The following is a 21941-nucleotide window of genomic DNA, read 5'->3' as shown; positions in this document are numbered from 1 at the left end:
CTGACACCAATAGCATTTTTTTTTTTTTTTTGCATTGGTGTCAGTTTGTGTCAGTTACAAGTGTTAGGGCAGTTAGGTTAGCCCCCTTTAGGTCTAGGGTACCCCCCCTTAGGTCCAGGGTACCCCCCTAACCCCCCCTAATAAAAGTTAACCCCTTGATTACCCCCCGTCACCAGTGTCGCTAAGCGATCGTTTTTCTGATCGCTGTATTAGTGACACAGGTGACGCTAGTTAGGGAGGTAAGTATATAGGTTCGCTGTCAGTGTTTTATAGCGACAGGGACCCCCATATACTACCTGCTAAAGGTTTTAACCCCCTGATTGCCCCCTAGTTAACCCTTTCACCAGCGATCACCGTATAAGTGTTACGGGTGACGCTGGTTAGCTAGTTTGTTTTTTGTAGTTTATTACAGTTTATTACAGTTTATTATAGTTTTAGGGCACCCGCCGTTTATTACCCTATAAAGGTTTAACCCCCTAATTGCCCGGCGGTGATATAAATTACATTTTTAGGGTCAGCTTAGGTCTGCGTCGCCCCAGGCAGCGTCAGGTTAGCGCCAGTACCGCTAAAACCCACGCACGCAGCATACACCTCCCTTAGTGCTATAGTATCTGAGCGGATCGATATCTGATCCGATCAGATCTATACTCCCCAGCAGTTTAGGGTTCCCTGAAACGCAGTGTTAGCGGGATCAGCCCAGATACCTGCTAGCACCTGCGTTTTGCTCCTCAGCCCAGCCCTGCCCAGCCCACCCAAGTGCAGTATCGATCGATAACTGACACTTACAAAACACTAAGCACACATAACTGCAGCGTTCGCAGAGTCAGGCCTGATCCCTGCGATCGCTAACAGTTTTTTGGTAGCGTTTTTATACAGTCGCTGACAGTCAGGAGCTTTTTTGCCTGTGAGTCTCACTAGTGTACCCCTAAATTTAGAGCCCAAAATGGCAAATCGAAGGTACACTAGTGAAGAGGCCTACACGTTTCTGAGTATGACAGATAGTGAAGAGGAAGTCACTCATCTGTCAAGTTCAGGCTCAGAATACGAACCTGTAGAGGACAGCGGCTCCATGACAGATAGCTCTGACGACAGAGTTGTGGTCCCTGCTAAGGTCAGGCGTACCAGACCCCAATCTTCTTCTGTCCTTGAAGTGCAAGAACCGCAGGGCTCTCGTATGGAGCAGAGAAGTACTAGCGCCGCTATTCCTTCTGGTGAACTGGCAAGCACCAGCGGCCTAGTACACCCTGGTCGTACATCCAGCACTGCAGTATCACGTGGTGACGTGGCGAGTCCCATAAGTGCAATTCAAGCTGGCGAGGTGGCAAGCACTAGTAGTGTCCCGCTGCCACCAAGAAGACAAAGACAGGCCCGTCGTGCCCATAGTGCCCTTCCTGCTGCATTGGCCAATCCGAATTGGGAACCCTCCACTTCTGCAGCACCCGTACTTCCCCCTTTCACTGGCCAACCCGGAATTCAGGTGGAAACAGTTGACTTTACGCCACTGGATTTTTATTCACTGTTTTTCACCGAAGATCTCTATAGATCTATTGTGGACCAAAGCAATTTATACGCTGGTCAACACATCGCCGCTAATCCCCAGTCCTCCCTTGCCAGAGATTGGAGACCAATTACGGTCTCCGAATTTAAGACCTTTCTGGGCCTTTCCCTCCTCATGGGGTTGAATAAAAAGAGTAAGTTGCGGTCATATTGGTCCACTGACCCAATTTACCATTCACCCTTGTTCTCTGCTTCCATGGCCAGGGCACGATACGAGCAGATTTTGCGGTTCATGCACTTCAACGACAATGAACTCTGTCGTCCTCGTGGAGACCCTGCATACGATCGGCTCTACAAAATTCGGCCCCTCGTAAACCACTTCAACCAACGTTTTGCAGACTTGTTTACCCCCCATCAAGTTGTCTGCATTGATGAGTCCCTGATTAAATTTTCTGGCCGCTTGTCATTCAAACAGTACCTTCCCAGCAAGCGTGCCAGATACGGGGTCAAGATGTATAAGCTCTGTGACAGGGCCACAGGCTATACATATAGTTTTATGGTTTACGAGGGCAAAGATAGTCACGTAGAGCCGACAAACCGCCCTGACTACATAGGAAGCGCTGGCAAGATAGTGTGGGACTTGGTGTCACCACTTGTACGTGGACAATTATTATACGAGCGTGCCACTTTTTAGTCACTTGTTTGATCAGCAGATTGGAGCATGTGGCACCGTGCGACCTAATCGCCGGGGATTTCCCCAGCGGCTTGTAGATTCCCGTCTTAGGCTGGGGGAGAGAGCCTGCTTGAAGTATAATAATTTGCTCGCTATGAAGTGGAGGGATAAGAAGAATGTTTTCGTTCTCACCTCCCTTCATGCAGACACGACGACCCAAATTCCTACGGTGACTGGTGTTGTGGAGAAACCCCTCTGTGTCCAGGAATACAACCTTAATATGGGAGGGGTGGACCTCAACGACCAGTTGTTGGCGCCGTACCTAGTTGCCCGTAAGGCCAGACGCTGGTACAAAAAAGTGTCTGTTTATTTATTTCAATTGGCTTTGCTGAACGCTCATGTGCTATACAGAGCTTCAGGACAGACTGGATCCTTCCTTAAATTCCAGGAAGAGATCGTCAGAGCCCTTCTGTTTCCAGACGGTGCTCTACCTCACCTTCCCCAACCAAATGCAGTAAGCCGGCTGCATGAGCGGCATTTTCTTTATGCCATCCCGAGTACCCCTACCCAAAAAGCCCCCCAAAAAAGATGTCGTGTCTGCAGCAAGCGCGGATTTAGGCGTGACACCCGGTCTTATTGTCCCTCCTGTCCTGGCAATCCTGGTCTTTGCATGGGTGAATGCTTTGAACGCTACCATACATTAGTTGAGTATTAGCGTAGGGTTCAGCACTGCACAGACTAGGCACACTAACACAGGGTCTCCCAAGATGCCATTGCATTTTGAGAGACCCAAACCTGGAACGAGTTACAAAAGTTAAAAGTTACTAAAAAAAAGTGTAAAAAAAAAAATTAAAAAAAAAATTTAAAAAAATAAAAACACAAAAAAAAATATAAAATAAAAAAACCAAAAATAGTTGTTGTTTTATTGTTCTCTCTCTCTCTATTCTCTCTCTATTGTTCTGCTCTTTTTTACTCTATTCTATTCTGCAATGTTTTATTGTTATTATGTTTTACCATGTTTGCTTTTCAGATTTTTTATACTTTACCGTTTACTGTGTTGGTAACCATTTTATTGTTTTCAGGTACGCCATTCAGTTGCAGCGCGGATTTATTTATCTTGACAGCAACAGCGTTTGCTCCCACGATATATAAAGCCGTGACTCCAGCGCTGTCGGAGGTGATTTCACCACCACAGTTACATACTTCAGCATATATGCCGAAGCGTGGGGGCAGCAGTGGGTGGAGGAGCAATTTGCTCCTGCCTTTTGCGGGAGGATGCCCCCATGCTTCGGCATATATATATTTTAGGCACAGGTTGCGTTAAATGTTTTATTTTTTACTGTTTTTTTTTTTGTATTTGCTTTGCAGGTATGGTAAGTCTTACTGTTATACTGTAATGTTACTTTGCTTTATTGTTAACCATCATTTGCTTAGCAGGTACGCCATTCAGTTGCAGCGCGGATTTATTTATCTTGACAGCAACAGCGTTTGCTCCCACGATATATAAAGCCGTGACTCCAGCGCTGTCGGAGGTGATTTCACCACCACAGTTACATACTTCAGCATATATGCCGAAGCGTGGGGGCAGCAGTGGGTGGAGGAGCAATTTGCTCCTGCCTTTTGCGGGAGGATGCCCCCATGCTTCGGCATATATATATATTTTAGACACAGGTTGCGTTAAATGTTTTATTTTTTACTATGTTTTTTTTTTTGTATTTGCTTTGCAGGTATGGTAAGTCTTACTGTTATACTGTAATGTTACTTTGTTTTATTGTTAACCATCATTTGCTTAGCAGGTACGCCATTCAGTTGCAGCACGGATTTATTTATCTTGACAGCAACAGCGTTTGCTCCCACGATATATAAAGCCGTGACTCCAGCGCTGTCGGAGGTGATTTCACCACCACAGTTACATACTTCAGCATATATGCCGAAGCGTGGGGGCAGCAGTGGGTGGAGGAGCAATTTGCTCCTGCCTTTTGCGGGAGGATGCCCCCATGTTTCGGCATATATAAATGGTGCATGTATGCCCATCATTAGAAGTGGGTGGATGAAGGGAGGTATTCTAATGGTGGGCATACCCACCGATCAATATCTTTTTTTCGTTCAGCCCACAGGCTGCATGAAAAAAAAGTTTACAATATATGCCTAACAAGGACCAGCAACGTACTGGTATGTTTATGGACTTTGAGTGGTTATACCAGAATGATGCCTGCAGGTTTAGGTATCATCTTGGTATCATTCTTTTCAGCCAGCGGTCGGCTTTCATGTAAAAGCAATCCTAGCGGCTAATTAGCCTCTAGACTGCTTTTGCAAGCAGTGGGAGGGAATGCCCCCCCCCCACCGTCTTCCATGTTTTTCTCTGGCTTTCCTGTCCCAACAGGGAACCTGAAAATGCAGCCGGTGATTCAGCCAGCTGACCATAGAGCTGATCAGAGACCAGAATGGCTCCAAACATCTCTATGGCCTAAGAAACCGGAAGCTACGAGCATTTCATGACTTAAATTTCGCCGAATGTAAACAGCGCCATTGGGAAATTGGGAAAGCATTTTATCACACTGATCTTGGTGTGGTCAGATGCTTTGAGGGCAGAGGAGAGATCTAGGGTATAATAGAGCCCAATTTTTTAAAAAAAGAGTACCTGTCACTACCTATTGCTATCATAGGGGATATTTACATTCCCTGAGATAACAATAAAATTAATAAAAAAAAAATAAAAATGAAAGGAACAGTTTAAAAATAAGATAAAAAAGCAAAAAAATAATAAAGAAAAAAAAAAAAAAGCACCCCTGTCCCCCCCTGCTCTCGTGCAAAGGCGAATGCAAACGTTGGTCTGGCGTCAAATGTAAACAGCAATTGCACCATGCATGTGAGGTATCACCGCGAAGGACAAAACGAGGGCAGTAATTTTAGCAGTAGACCTCCTCTGTAAATCTAAAGTGGTAACCTGTAAAGGCTTTTAAAGGCTTTTAAAAATGTATTTATTTTGTCGCCGCTGCGCGTTTGTGCGCAATTTTAATGCATGTCATGTTTGGTATCCATGTACTCGGCCTAAGATCATCTTTTTTATTTCATCAAACATTTGGGCAATATAGTGTGTTTTAGTGCATTAAAATTTAAAAAAGTGTGTTTTTTCCCCAAAAAATGCGTTTGAAAAATCGCTGCGCAAATATTATTTGAAAAAAAAATATGAAACACCCACCATTTCAATCTGTAGGGCATTTGCTTTAAAAAAATATATAATGTTTGGGGGTTTAAAGTAATTTTCTTGCAAAAAAAAAATATTTTTTCATGTAATCAAAAAGTGTCAGAAAGGGCTTTGTCTTCAAGTGGTTAGAAGAGTGGGTGATGTGTGACATAAGCTTCTAAATGTTGTGCATAAAATGCCAGGACAGTTCAAAACCCCCCCAAATGACCCCATTTTGGAAAGTAGACACCCCAAGCTATTTGCTGAGAGGCATATCGAGTCCATGGAATATTTTATATTGTGACACAAGTTGCGGGAAAGAGACAAATCTTTTTTTTTTTTTGCACAAAGTTGTCACTAAATGATATATTGCTCAAACATGCCATGGGAATATGTGAAATTACACCCCAAAATACATTCTGTTGCTTCTCCTAAGTATGGGGATACTACATGTGTGGGACTTTTTGGGAGCCTAGCCGCACACAGGACCCCGAAAACTAAGCACCGCCTTCAGGCTTTCTAAGGGCGTAAATTTTTGATTTCACTCTTCACTGCCTAGCACAGTTTCGGAGGCCATGGAATGCCCAGATGGCACAACCCCCCCCAAATGACCCCATTTTGGAAAATAGACACCCCAAGCTATTTGCTGAGAGGTATAGTGAGTATTTTGCAGACCTCACTTTTTGTCACAAACTTTCGAAAATTGAAAAAAGAAAAAAAAAAATACATTTTTCTTGTCTTTCTTCATTTTCAAAAACAAATGAGAGCTGCAAAATACTCACCATGCCTCTCAGCAAATAGCTTGGGGTGTCTACTTTCCAAAATGGAGTCATTTGGGGGGGTTTTGTGCCATCTTGGCATTTTATGGCCTTCAAAACTGTGATAGGTGGTGAGGAGTGGAATCACAACTTAACGCCCTTAGAAATCCTGAAGCCGGTGCTTGGTTTTCGGGGCCCCGTATGCAGCTAGGCTCCCAAAAAGTCCCACACATGTGGTATCCCCGTACTCAGGAGAAGCAGCAGAATATATTTTGGGGTGTAATTCCACATATGCCCATGGCATGTTTGAGCAATATATCATTTAGTGACAACTTTGTGCAAAAAAAAAAAAAATTGTCACTTTCCCGCAACTTGTGTCAAAATATAAAATATTCCATGGACTCAACATGCCTCTCAGCAAATATCTTGGGGTGTCTACTTTCCAAAATGGGGTCATTTGGGGGGGTTTTGTGCCATCTGGGCTTTTTATGGCCTTCAAAACTGTGATAGGCAGTGAGGAGTGAAATCACAACTTTACGCCCTTAGAAATCCTGAAGGTGGTGCTTGGTTTTCGGGGCCCCTTATGCAGCTAGGCTCCCAAAAAGTCCCACACATGTGGTATCCCCATACTCAGGAGAAGCAGCTGAATGTATTTTGGGGTGCAATTCCACATATGCCCATGGCCTGTGTGAGAAATATATTATTTAGTGACAACTTTGTGCAAAAAAAAAAAAAAATTGTCACTTTCCCGCAACTTGTGTCAAAAAATAAAATATTCCATGGACTCAACATGCCTCTCAGCAAATAGCTTGGGGTGTCTACTTTCCAAAATGGGGTCATTTGGGGGGGTTTTGTGCCATCTTGGCATTTTATGGCCTTCAAAACTGTGATAGGAAGTGAGGAGTGAAATCAAAAATTTATGCCCTTAGAAATCCTGAAGGCGGTGCTTGGTTTTCAGGGCCCCGTACGCGGCTAGGCTCCCAAAAAGTCCTAAACATGTGGTATCCCCGTACTCAGGAGAAGCAGCAGAATGTATTTTGGGGTGTAATTCCACATATGCCCATGGCATGTTTGAGCAATATATCATTTAGTGACAACTTTGTGCAAAAAAAAAAAAAAAAAGTGTTACTTTCCCGCAACTTGTGTCAAAATATAAAATATTCCATGGATTCAACATGCCTCTCAGTAAATAGTTTGGGGTGTCTACTTTCCAAAATGGGGTCATTTGGGGGGGTTTTGTGCCATCTTGGCATTTTATGGCCTTCAAAACTGTGATAGGTAGTGAGGAGTGAAATCACAACATTACGCCCTTAGAAATCCTGAACGCGGTGCTTGGTTTTCGGGGCCCCGTATGCGGCTAGGCTCCCAAAAAGTCCCACACATGTGGTATCCCCATACTCAGGAGAAGCAGCTAAATGTATTTTGGGGTGCAATTCCACATATGCCCATGGCCTGTGTGAGAAATATATCATTTAGTGACAACTTTGTGCAAAAAAAAAAAAAATTGTCACTTTCCCGCAACTTGTGTCAAAAAAGAAAGTATTCTATGGACTCAACATGCCTCTCAGCAAATAGCTTGGGGTGTCTACTTTCCAAAATGGGGTCATTTGGGGGGGTTTTGTGCCATCTGGGCATTTTATGGGCTTCAAAACTGTGATAGGTAGTGAGGAGTGAAATCAAAAATTTATGCCCTTAGAAATCCTGAAGGCGGTGATTGGTTTTCGGGGCCCCGTACGTGGCTAGGCTCCCAAAAAGTCCCACACATGTGGTATCCCCATACTCAGGAGAAGCAGCTGAATGTATTTTGGGGTGCAATTCCACATAGGCCCATGGCCTGTGTGAGCAATATATCATTTAGTGACAACTTTTTGTAAATATTTTTTTTTTTTTGTCATTATTCAATCACTTGGGACAAAAAAAATAAATATTCAATGGGTTCAACATGCCTCTCAGCAATTTCCTTGGGGTGTCTACTTTCCAAAATGGGGTCATTTGGGGGGGTTTTGTACTGCCCTGCCATTTTAGCACCTCAAGAAATGACATAGGCAGTCATAAACTAAAAGCTGTGTAAATTCCAGAAAATGTACCCTAGTTTGTAGACGCTATAACTTTTGCGCAAACCAATAAATATACGCTTATTGACATTTTTTTTACCAAAGACATGTGGCCGAATAAATTTTGGCCTAAATGTATGACTAAAATTGAGTTTATTGGATTTTTTTTATAACAAAAAGTAGAAAATATCATTTTTTTTCAAAATTTTCGGTCTTTTTCCGTTTATAGCGCAAAAAATAAAAACCGCAGAGGTGATCAAATGCCATCAAAAGAAAGCTCTATTTGTGGGAAGAAAAGGACGCAAATTTCGTTTGGGTACAGCATTGCATGACCGCGCAATTAAAAGTTAAAGCGACGCAGTGCCAAATTGGAAAAAGACCTCTGGTCCTTAGGCAGCATAATGGTCCGGGGCTCAAGTGGTTAAAAAAAAACAGTAATCGGTCATAGTAAACATCATTCGCTCATTAAATGCAATGTTTTGGGCAGATACAGGTTAAATACATTTGGTCATGCCTATTTGTATATGTAGCGCTGGTATATTTTCTAATCTACCGCTTATATGTAAATTTAGTGGGTCATCTGTGCTGTACATAGTTCAGATTTCATTTACTGTTAGATTAGCCTCTGTTCCAGTGTGGCTGTGTTGCGTGCAGTTCCACATTCTGCCTGTGGGTGTCGTTGTCACTCTGGGTCAGTGTTGGAAAGCAACAAGCTGAAGCATACGAGTGCTCTTCTGTCCCGCAGACAACTTGGCGGAGGTGGTCCTCCGGGTTGCATTCTGGGAGAGAGTATTTATGGGGCAGACACCATGTTTCTGAGAGCTTTACCTCGTGGCCCTCCTGGCCTAAAGGTATGTGTTAGTGAGTTCTACCTCGCGGCACTCCAGCCTGGAGGGTTGCATTGCGGCAGCCGTGCGGGTAGGCCCAGAAGCCTGTCTGGGGCCTGCTATCGCTGGGATGGTCCTGTGCTGTCTGTCCTGCGGGAAGAAGCCGGACAATCGGGAAGATCCAGGGGAGGACCCATTTTGGAAGGGACCATGCAAGGCTGGTCTTAGGAAGGGCCTGGTGACTCGATTGGAGGACGCATCTTAAACTATTCTACCGCACAAGTACTGCCGGGTCGGCTTAAAGGTTCTGGTACTATGTTTGCTGTTCATCGAAAAACTACTACATCCTGTGGCAGAGGATCGTACAGTTTTGTTTCACTCAAGTCTGTGGCAGAGACTTTTTGTTCGTGCTACGTTCCGGCTGCTAGGTTAGTGAGAGAGACCTATCCGGGCGGGCAAAGATTTAATCCTGAACGGAGAATATATTCACCCCCGAGACTTTGATTCATTAGTGCTACACCAAGAAAGGGTATTTGAACTTCCCTGCAACTCTCCTTCTACCTCTTTCCTGCTACTTCTTCCAGTTATCTCCCATTAAAGCATTGGAAAAGTATTCAAGTGACTGGTGCCTACATTGTTTGATAAAAAAGGTTAACGTGGACTTCAAGTTCGGTGATGGTGAAATTACAGGTAAAAAGGTGACGGTAACAGCCCGTTTTAAATCAGCAGCTCCACCGTGAGTTATTGCTACATATAAAAATATGTTTTGTACATTGCTGTCTAGATGTGTTTGTAACTAGAATGAAATGCAAGCTTGATTCTGTATAATGTAAGGAGAGGACACACAGCAGCTGTTTACACATGTGCACTCAGGAGCACTACTGTGGGACATCAGAAGAAACTTTTTAGGATGTTCCACACAGGTACTCCAGAGGATACTTGGGGTGTCTCCATGTGTGAAAATTGTCACAAAAAGGTAAGTATTCCAGCTTTGGTAAGGTAAAAAATCATGTCTTCAGCTTGGAACTCTGCCAAAACAGACAATTGTACCCCACTTCCCAGTAATGTTTCATATTCCTATTTCTGGACTCAAATATCTGTGTGCTAAGTATACCTTTTGTTTCATTCTCATAGGGGAGCAAAAACTCGGAGGACACCACTCAGAGGACACCAGGAACCCCACACCTCAGAAATAAGGGGAACTCAGCACAACACCACACCCCTAGGATCTGGAGGAGGGAGAGGTGGAAGAAGTGAGCGAAATTATCACCACAACAGGTGAGTGTCTGACACCCCAGCTTCAGGTAATATATGTATGCCTGCATATTTATAATACATGTTTTTACAAACAATTTTAGGTTATGTGCTGGTTGTGGAAGAGCAAGCTCAACATTTCACAAGTGCAAGTGCCCAAATCCTAATCCAGGACATCATGGTGTGGAATCGTGAAATAGACATCATAAGGGATAAACTCAATGTTCTTGAACAACAAATGAAGAACATGATTGATGTGTTGGGGAGAATCTAAATATCTTCAAAATGCCACCATTTTAACTTTTTTTGGACTAAACAAAAATTTTTTTTGTACATTTTAAAAGCCAAATTTTGAAGATACACACGGTGTGTGTCAACATGTGCTATCTGACATCAGGGGATATCAATGTACGCGTTTTGTGGGTGCAACCCCTTCCTTGTAACTCTAGTAGGTGAGAGGAAGGGGTTGCACCCCCAAAACACGTCCATTGACCCCCTCATAATAGGAGATAGCACATGTTGACATTAGGCATGGGATCAGGAGGGAAATACCCATTTTGACTCCCAAATTGTGTGCATCTTCAAAATTTGGCTTTTACAGGGGTGACATCACCCCATCTGATGAAGGCAATATCAACACATTTCAGTCATACTATAATGTCTGATATTGCCTTCAGTTTTTCTACGTTGAAGTTCCATAGTTGTGTATGTTATGTTTTGAAACATGCCTATTTTGTGTTCTGTAAGAAGTCTGCTGAGGTGCTTCCTCCCCACAGATCTTTTGACTGTGCTATTGCCCTTGTCCCTGGAGCAACTCTGCCCAGGGGTCGTACCTACCCTCTGTCCATTCCAGAGACCCAGGCCATGTCTGAGTATGTCGCCGAAAATCTGGAGAGAGGTTTCATCCAGAAATTCTTGTTGCCTGCAGGAGTAGGGTTCTTTTTCGTGGCCAAAAAGGATGGTACCCTCAGACCCTGCATTGACTATCGAGGTTTAAACGCAGTGACTATCAAAAACTGATACCCCTTACCTCTAATATCTGAGCTATTCGACAGGTTGAAGGAGGCTTCCATTTTCACCAAGTTGGATCTCAGAGGTGCATACAATCTCATTCGAATATGGGAAGGTGACGAATGGAAGACTGCATTTAACACTAGGGATGGGCATTACGAATACCTGGTTATGCCTTTTTGTTTGTGTAATGCTCCAGCTGTGTTTCAGAACTTTTTCAATGAAATCTTCAGGGATCTATTGTACCAGTTTGTTGTCATCTATCTGAATGACATTCTCATCTTTTCCGAAAATCTGCTTGCTCACAGAAACCATGTCCGCACCGTACTTCAACGCCTTATGCCCTGTACACACGGGCGGACTTTTCGGCAACAAAGGTCCGACAGACTTTCCAACTGACTTTCGACGGACTTTTGATGGACTTCCGATGGACTTTCGAAGGAACGGACTTGCCTACACATGATCACACCAAAGTCCAACGGATTCGTACGTAATGACGTACGACCGGACTAAAATAAGGAAGCTCATAGCCAGTAGCCAATAGCTGCCCTAGCGTCGGTTTTTGTCCATCTGACTAGCATACAGTGATTTCTCGATAGGAACTGGGTCCGGCGGAGTTCCGACATAAAGATTTGAAACATGTTCCAAATCTAAAGTCCGTCAGATTTTCGACAGAAACGGTCCGCTGAAGGTCCGATGAAGCCCACACACGGTCGGATTGACCGCCTAATTCGGTCCGTCGGACCAGTCCGGGCGAAAAGTCCGCTTGTGTGTAAAGGGCATTATACCCTGTACACAAGAGTGGACTTTTCGCCCAGACTGGTCCAACGGACCCAATCCGGCAGACAACTGGGTCAGGCGGAGTACCGATGTAAAGATTTGAAACATGTTCCCAATCTAAAGTCGACAGAAACAGTCCGCTGAAGGTCCGATGAAGCCCACACACGGTAGGATTGCCCGCCGGATTCAGTCCGTTAGACCAGTGCGGTCGAAAAGTCCGCTCGTGTGTACAGGGCATTATGCATCTTCAAAATTTGGCTTTTACAGGGGTGACATCACCCCATCTGATGAAGGCAATATCAACACATTTTGGACATACTATAATGTCTGTTGTTGCCTTCAGTTTTTCTACGTTGAACTTTGTAAGTTCCAGAGTTGTGTATGTTATGTTTTGAAACATGCCTGTTTATACCAAAAAAAAAAAATATTGTAAAAAACGTGAGAAAAAAACATGTTTTATTTTACAAAAAATTTTTATAACGCACATGTGAATGATGTGCACAGACTAAAAAGTTTGCTAATCAACAATGTGTGGCTTCTGTTTTCAATGCTCAATACCAGTTTTTTAAGTAATTTTGTGTTTACCATGACAATGGGGCTTATTTACTGAAAGAAAATCCACTTGGCACTACAAGTGCACTAGGAGAACCTAGGAGACAGCTAAAAAGAAACACAAGCAATAAAGAAAATTCAAGATTTTTTTATTATTTATTTATTTTTAATTAAAAAATTATTTAGACATTGTCTGGCATAGCAATGGCCCCCCTACCTGTAAAATAATTGACATATGTCATGGTTATGCAATAGAGTTTTTCTGTCAGTGTACCTTTCACCATGTGTTCATCTTTAGAGACCAGCCACCCTCACCTGACTACTTTTATAATCTCTCCTCTAAGCATGGCTCCACCCCAGCTCCTATCAGAGAACTCTATATTAACCTGTGCACTGCAGGCCAGCCCTGCTGATCAACTTTGTGTGTTTGGCTTCCTGTTTCCTGCTTGCCGTGTGCTCTACGTTTGTTTCTGTTACCGACCTTGGCGTGTTCTCAACTATTCCTGTCTGCTCATGACCTTGACCTTTTGGCGTGTCCCTGACTATCCCTGTTTGCCTGTGACCCTGAACCTTTGGCGTGTACTCTGTTGTCCTTGTCTGCTTGTGGCCCCGACTTTGGCTTATTCCCTTACTATCCCTATCTTCCTGTTGCCTACTGTGGGTGTGAGCTAGGGGACCCTGGGGGTCGCGACCTGGAGCCAGTTGCAGCCCAGTCCATCCACACCACTAGAGACTCTGGTGAACACATGCTGGCTCTTAGACTTCACGCCCTAGAGAATCTTCTGCTCTAACCCCGGTGGGATCCGTGTTGGTGTTCCAGAGGCCCTGCCTTCCTTACCTCCCTGACTCCCATCCGCAGCAGTTAGCAGTAGGGTTCATTACCTTGCGGTGCACTCCTGATCCCAAAGGTTTGCATCTGTCACCTAGCCTCAGGTGACCTGACAGTTTGATCAGCCATGAACCCGGCTGACGTGCCGCTTCCTAAAGCCGATCCATTGCAGGGCATAGTTCGCAGACTCGAGACCCAGGATTCTAATCTGACTGAGGTGATGCGATTCCTTCAAGATCTGGCTTTCCTCTTCGAGCAGCTCCAGGCCTCCTTGGGAACCCTGAACCTGCAGCTTCAAGTACAATGAGCAGCTGCACCTATCGCACCAGTCACAGCCACACATTCATTATTACTGCCAGCTACGTCCCGTTTCTCTGGGGACTCCAAGGCCTGCAGGGGCTTCCTCAGCCAATGCACCATTCATTTTGAGCTCCAGCCTCAAAACTTTCTGGTTGATCGGGCTAAGGTAGCCAATATCATTTCCCTCCTCTCCGGTGAAGCTTTAGCCTGGGCTGCCCCCCTATGGGAGAAGAATGATCCGGTGGTTTCCAGCCTGTCCGACTTCTTGATGCTCTTTCGTAATATCTTCGAGGCGCCAGCTCGGGTTTCTTCAGTGGCTAGTGCTCTTTTATGCCTTCACCAAGAATCTTGTTCAGTGGGACAATATGCGCTTCAATTCTGTATCCTCACAGCTGAATTGAGCTGGAACAATGAGGCCCTGGTCGCAACCTTTTTACATGGCCTCTTTGACTGAGTGAAGGACGAATTAGCAGGAAGAGTCAACCCTGCCGGTCTGGATGATGTAATTTCCTTGTGCAATCAGATTGACATTCGTTTCCAGGAGAGGTCCCTAGAAAAAAGATGCCGGCACTCCTTAGGTCCTAGTCAGCCTGAACTCTTTCCCCGTCACTCTGTGAAGCATCGTCTGCTTGCTGAGGAACCTATGCAGCTGGGCCAGATCAGACTAACCCCCGAAGAACGTGCTAGACTCAGAACTCTAGGCTTGTGTCTTTATTGTGGGGGCAAGGGTAATTTTCGTGACTCCTACTCACTTCGGGCCAGATCAGACTCTGTGAAGCATCGTCTGCTTGCTGAGGAACCTATGCAGCTGGGCCAGATCAGACTAACCCCCGAAGAACGTGCTAGACTCAGAACTGTAGGCTTGTGTCTTTATTGTGGGGGCAAGGGTAATTTTCGTGACTCCTACTCACTTCGTCCGGGAAACGCTCGGGTCTAATACATTTAGAAGGTGGAGTATTGGACCCAGAAACATCACCTTCTCGTCTTCTTCTTCCGGTGTTCCTCCATGTAGGCCCTTCTCCCCAATCAGTCCTAGCATATTTGGACTCCGGGGCTGCCGGCAATTTTATGGACTGGAGAACTACTTCTTCTATGAAGCTTACCCTTCCTCCCCTCGCTACACCACTGGTAGTCTCGGCAATTGATGGCACTGTGCTCCCAGGGGGCCCTATCCGTTTCCAGATGCTACCTATTAACATGTCGGTAGGGGTACTCCACTAGGAGTGGATTTCCTTCCTCATTCTACCCATGGCCTCTACCCCCATTGTATTGGGGCTTCCTTGGCTACAGCTCCACTCTCCACATGTGGACTGGGTCTCTGGGCAGATCCTGGCTTGGGGTTCACACGGACGGACTTTTCGGCGGACTTTTGACGGACTTCCGATGGACTTTCGAACAAACGGACTAGCCTACGCACGATCACACCAACGTCCAACAGATTTGTACGTGATGACGTACGACCGGACTAAAATAAGGAAGTTCATAGCCAGTAGCCAATAGCTGCTCTAGCGTTGGTTTTCGTCCGTCGGACTAGCATACAGACAAGCGGATTTCTCGATAGGAACTGGGTCCGGCGGAGTTCTGACATAAAGATTTGAAACATGTTCCAAATCTAAAGTCCGTCAGATTTTCGACAGAAACAGTCCGCTGAAGGTCCGATGAAGCCCACACACGGTCGGATTGTCCCCCAGATTCGGTCCGTCGGACCAGTCCGGGAGAAAAGTCTGCTTGTGTGTACAGGGCATTATGCCCTGTACACGCGAACGGACTTTTCGCCCGGACTGGTCCGACGGACCGAATCCAGCGGACAACTGGGTCCGGCGGAGTTCCAACGTAAAGATTTGAAACATGTTCCAAATCTAAAGTCTGTCAGATTTTCGACAGAAACAGTCCGCTGAAGGTCCGATGAAGCCCACACATGGTCGGATAGTCCGCCGGATTCGGTCCGTCGGACCAGTCTGGTCAAAAAGTCCGCTCGTGTGTACAGGGCATTATGCCATGTGCGTTCTTCTCCAAAAAATTTTCTCAGGCAGAGAGAAATTATGCCATTTGTGATCGGCAACTTAACGCAATTAAATTAGCATTGGAGGAGTGGCGTCATCTCTTGGAGGGTTCCCCTCACTGCTTAACGATCTTTACTGATCACAAGAATCTATAATACCTACAGAATGCTAAACGTCTGAACCCCAGACAGGCCAGGTGGAGTCTCTTCTTTTCCTGTTTTAAAGTCACGATTATGTACAAACCTGGTTCCTGCAACGGTCGGGCTGATGCACTCTCTAGGTCATTTGACACTTGGACGAGGAGTCCACCCCTGATCCTGAGCCGATCATTCCGACCTCATGCATTGTTGCCCATTCTACCACCCAGGAATCAAAAATTCCTCCTGGCAAGACCTTTGTTCCCACTGAGCTAAGAGCTAAGATCCTTCATTGGGGACATTCCAAGGTGGCAGGTCATGCTGGGTTCCTCCGATCCTTCCTTCTCATCAGTCGTCACTACTGGTGGCCTAATCTCCGCTTGGATGTTAAAGATTACGTTAAGGCTTGTCATGTCTGTGCTCAGTCTAAATCCTCCACACAAGCCCCTGCTGGTCTTCTCATGCCCTTTCCCATTCCTAAGGAGCCCTGGTCTCACATTGCCATAGATTTTATCACAGATCTTCCACTGTCGGAGAATAATACAGTCAATTAGGTGGTAATCGATCGGTTCTCCAAGATGGCTCATTTTGTTTCTCTTCCTGGCCTCCCTTCTGCCCTTGCCTTGGTTCCCATTTTTGTACAAGAGATTTTCCGCTTTCATGGTGTTCCTTCCCATGTCGTTTCGGACAAGGGTGTTCAGTTTACTTCTCGTTTTTGGAGAGCCTTCTGCAAATCCCTCAACATTACCTTGGATTTTACCTTTTCTTACCATCCCCAATCCAATGGCCAGACTGAGAGGGTTAATCAGGAGTTGGAGGTCTTTCTCCGTAGCTTGGTCTCGGCTCATCACGATGATTGGGCATCACTACTCCCGTGGGCAGAGTTCTCCCACAATAATCATGTCAATGTCAGTTCTCAGAAAACACCCTTTGTCACGGTTTATGGAAGACATCCTCAACTCCCTCTTCCTATGACCCGTTTTCATGACATTCCAGCTTTGGCTACTGTTCAGGAATCATTCAATTCTATGTGGGTTGATGTTCATGATTCCCTCCAGAAAGCTGCCAACAAATTCAAGAGTTTTGCTGACCGTCGCATGCGTAAGCCACCTTCTCTACAGCCAGGAGACAAAGTCTGGCTCTCCACCAGGAACATCAGACTCCGGGTTCCTTCTCTCAAATTTGCCCCAAGATTCATTGGTCTGTACACCATAACTTCTAAGCTGAATCCAGTTTGTTTCAAGCTCCAGATTCCCAAAAGCCTCAAAATCTCTAACTCCTTCCATGTTGCCCTTATAAAGCCTTTAGTCCTCAATAAGTTTTCTCATCCTCTCTCTACCGCAGCGCTGGTCTCTGAGGATAATCAAGAGTACAAGGTTAGCCAAATTTTGGATTCCCTACTCTGTAGAGGCATTCTCCAGTACCTCGTGCTGGCGTTGCACCTCGTCTGTTGAGGTAGTTTCAGTTGAAGTTCCCCTCTAAACCTGGTCCCAGGCGGGGAAGGGGGAGGCCTCGTAAGAGGGGGGTACTGTCATGGTTATGCAATAGAGTTTGTCTGTCAGTTTACCTTTCACCATATGTTCATCTTTAGAGACCAGCCACCCTCACCTGACTGCTTTTATAATCTCTCCTCTAAGCATGGCTCCACCCCAGCTCCTATCAGAGAACTCTATATTAACCTGTGCACTGCAGGCCAGCCCTGCTGATCAACTTTGTGTGTTTGGCTTCCTGTTTCCTGCTTGCCATGTGCTCTACGTTTGTTTCTGTTACCGACCTTGGCGTGTTCTCAACTATTCCTGTCTGCTCGCGACCCTGACCTTTTGGTGTGTCCCAAACTATCCTTGTTTGCCTGTGACCCTGAACCTTTGGTGTGTACTCTGTTGTCCTTGTCTGCTTGTGGCCCCGACTTTGGCTTATTCCCTTACTATCCCTATCCTCCTGTTGCCTACTGTGGGCGTGAGCTAGGGGACCTTGGGGTTCGCGACCTGGAGCCAGTTGCAGACCAGTTCATCCTCACCACTAGAGGCTCTGGTGAACATCTGCTGGCTCTTAGACTCTGCACCCTAGGGAATCTTACGCTCTAACCCCAGTGGGATCCATGTTGGTGTTCCAGAGGCCCTGCCTTCCTTACCACCCTGACTCCCATCTGCAGCAGTTAGCCGTAGGGTCCACTACCTTGCGGTGCACTCCTGATTCCAACAGTGTGCATCTGTCACCTAGCCTCAGGTGACCTGACAACATATTTCTGGCGAACTTCCCGGGCGCTTTGGGGTGCCAAGCCAGGACGGCTAGTATCCAGGCCATCAGGGGATTAGCAGGAAGTCCAGCCTCAGGCCCAACTGAGGCAAGATAATTTGCGGAATTTTTCCGTAAAAAAATGTGCAATATGCAGCAGGATAATATGATGTGGTTAATTTTGTAGTCCGCCATATGTATTGCTGTCAGAAACAGACGGAATCAGCTGGCCTTTATCCCGAAGGCATTCTCAATGACTCTTCAGGTTCTGGCCAGCCGGTAGTTAAAACCCCTCCTCACCGGGGTGAGGGTCCTCTGGGGGAATGGCCTCATCAGGTACTCACCCAGACTGAATGCTTCATCAGCAATAAAGATGAACGGGAGTCCTTCAACATTGTCCGCAGCAGGTGGCAATGCCAGGGCATCAGTCTGGAGACGTCGGGAAAACTCCTGTCTGGGTGAAGACTCCTCCATCCGACATCCGGCCATTCTTCCCCACGTCCACATAGAGGAACTCATATTGTGCCAACATCACTGCCATCAACACTATACTATTAAAACCCTTATAATTGTAATAGTAAGACCCCGAATGGGGTGGTGGCACGGTGTGGACATGCTTCCCATCTATAGCCCCTACACAGCTGGGAAAATCCCAACGGTCGGCAAAATAGGAGGCCACAATCTGCCATTCCTGTGGCATTGAAGGAAACTGTGGAGTCAAACCATAAAAAAAATATTAGTACTTTTGCACATAACATTGCAAGCAGATTACACAAAAACATTCTTGGCCAACATCAGTATAACATTCATTTTAAGGAGTATTTACAGACAAAAATATAAGGCCCACTTATAAGATTCCTCACCCCCTCTGATGGCCCATTGTAAAAATTTTAGGGGGGGGGGGGTTCGAGCTGGGTTTGGGACCCAAAAAAAAAGCCTCTGGCACTCTGCCTGAATTTAAGGACAACAATAACATTTGGACACATTTTAGGGGGTGTTTAGGGTAAAGCACTACAATGGAGCTGACAAAATACATTGTTAAGTGACTAGGCTATAGGTGTAAATGGGCCCAGGATAGCATGCTGGGGAGGTTAGTGAAGGCAAATATGCATGAAGGACAAAAAGGAGCATTAAAAGCTTAAAGCATGCATGGGCACAAAGGAGACATTCACAGCATATTACAATCAGGGTAATTATGTAATGATGAAAGAAATACAATACATTAGCATACATTAAATACATAGAATGTGATGTTAAAGGAGAAAACTTACCCTAATGTAGTCCTTCTGCAGGACCTGAATAATAGCAGAACAGGTCTCTGGGATAATGATCCCCAGAGCCTGGGGGGAGATGCCTGTAGAGAACTTGAGGTCCTATAGACTTCTCCCTTTCGCCACATACCACAACGTGGCGACTAGCCTCTGCTCCGGAGTGATGGCTTGCCGCATGCGGGTGTCCTGCTTCATAATATAAGGGGACAGCAAAGCCAACAGATGGTGAAAAATGGGGTCCGTCATCCTGAGAAAGCTCCTAAAATCATCAGGGTTATTCTCCTGGATCTCACGCAGCAAAGGCATATGAGAGAATTGGTCAAGTAACCAATTCTTGGTCCATGAACTTCTCCCCACCCTGTTCAAGGACTGGGCTTGGGTCCAAGTAAGAACCCCAATACCAAGCCCCCACACAGCACAAACTCTACGACAAGTACGTACCCGCAACATGGCTTCAAAACGGTCGACTGCTCAGAACGAATTAACAGAACACACTGAAGAACAGCAAGGCCTTTGAAGAGCGAGCTAAAAATCAGAAACGAGCGGACAAGAACGCACCGAAAAACAAATACGAACCAACTACACGCACTGAAGGCCAGGAATTAAACGACATGATGTGGGATCCTCGGCTCACAGAGGGGCTTAAACCAGAGTGCTTGTGTCTCATTACCTCCAGGAAGAGAAGAGCCCAGGTGCTGGCTGAATGCTGATGCAAGTAGAAGAGAACAAGTAGACCTGGACAGCCGCACACCGGAATGGATAAATCCGTCTTTTTATTCAAAATACAGGATCATGGGGTACACATCTCCAAATTGCTGTTTCTGTGTCTACTTGCTATGGGGATTTCCATTTTAGAATTACTAACCAGCAGCAGGTGCGGAGATCTCATACGGCTGCTTATCAGCTGTTTTGTATTTTCTCACCATTGCATGGTCACATGTTCTAATATTTTTAGTATATATATATATATGGCTTTTCATTCCCATTTTAGCCAGCTATGAGTAAGCACTTGGTGTAAGTGCAAATTGCATCAGCTATTTTTGTACCACCCCACAGTCGTGTTCTGTGTACCCCATGATCCTGTATTTTGAATAAAAAGACGGATTTATCCATTCGTGTGCGGCTGTCCAGGTCTTCTTGTTCTCTTCTACTTACACGCACTGAAGAACAGATACAAACCCCACAAGCACAAACTGAACAGCAGTAAAATGATCTGAAATGCACGAGTCTGAAAAGCGAGAATCGTCTCTCACCAAACTTGTATTAACACGAGATAAACACGAGATTAGCAGAAGGAGCCCAAAGGGTGGCGCACTGGCTATTGAACTTCCTTTTTCTAGTGTCGTCGTACGTGTTGTACGTCACCGCGTTCTGGACAGTCGGAATTTGGTGTGACCATGTGTATGCAAGACAGCTTGAGCGGAATTCCGTCGGAATTTTGTCAGAAAAACCTTCAGAGTTTATTCCGACGGGAAAACCGGTCGTGTATACAGGGCATTGCCCTCTTCACGATCAGGCCATTTTTTGCTACTCATCCTTCTGCTTCTTTAACTGGTAACTATGTGGTCATGCAACGCTGTATCCAAACATAATTTATATCATTTTTTTCACACAAATAGAGCTTTCTTTTAGTGGTATTTGATCACCACTGTTTTTTTCTAATTTTTTATTATATAAATGAAAAAAAGACCAAACATTTGAAAAAGAAACATATTTTTTTACTTTCTGCTATAGAACATATCCAATAAAATTAAAAAAAAAAAAATCTAAATTCTTCATACATTTAGGCTAAAATTGGATTCTGCTCAATGTCTTTGTCAAACAAAAATCCCAATAAGTGTATAGTGATTGGTTTGTATGAAAGTTAGAGTGTCTACAATCTATGGTGTATATATACTGGAATTTTTTTTTTTCATACTACTAACGGAGGTGATCTGTGACTTATAGTGGGATGGTGATGATGAGGCGGCAATCTGACACTAACTTACACTGGGTGAGAACTGACTAAGGCTAGGTTTCCACTAGTGCGTCCCCAAAGTCGCGCGATTTTGCCGCGATTTTTACCGCGATTTTACCGCGACTTTTTACCGCGATTTGAAGCAATGCCTGTATCTATAGACCTCAAGTCGCATCAAAGTGGGACCAAAGTAGTGCAGGGACTACTTTGAAGTCGCTGCGACTTGAAGTCGCACAGATATGAACGGTACTCATTGGAAATCATGGGAAACAATTTGTCATGCGACTTTTCAGTCCCAAGTCGCATGAAAAGTCGCACTAGTGGAAACAGAGCCTAACTGACACTGATATCACCTATCACACTATACTATACAGTGATCAGTGATAATACTATACACTGTCACTGTACTAATGACACTGGCTGGGAAGGGATTAACATCTAGGGCAGGGATATGCAATTAGCGGACCTCCAGCTGTTGCAGAACTACAAGTCCCATGAGGCATAGCAAGACACTGACAGCCACAAGCATGACACCCAGAGGCAGAGGCATGACGGGACTTGTAGTTTTGCAACAGCTGGAGGTCCGCTAATTGCATATCCCTGATCTAGGGCAATC

Source organism: Aquarana catesbeiana, linkage group LG07 (genome assembly GCF_042186555.1).
Source record: "Aquarana catesbeiana isolate 2022-GZ linkage group LG07, ASM4218655v1, whole genome shotgun sequence".
NCBI classification, from domain to species: Eukaryota; Metazoa; Chordata; class Amphibia; order Anura; family Ranidae; genus Aquarana; species Aquarana catesbeiana.
Note: the sequence above shows the minus strand (reverse complement) of the source record.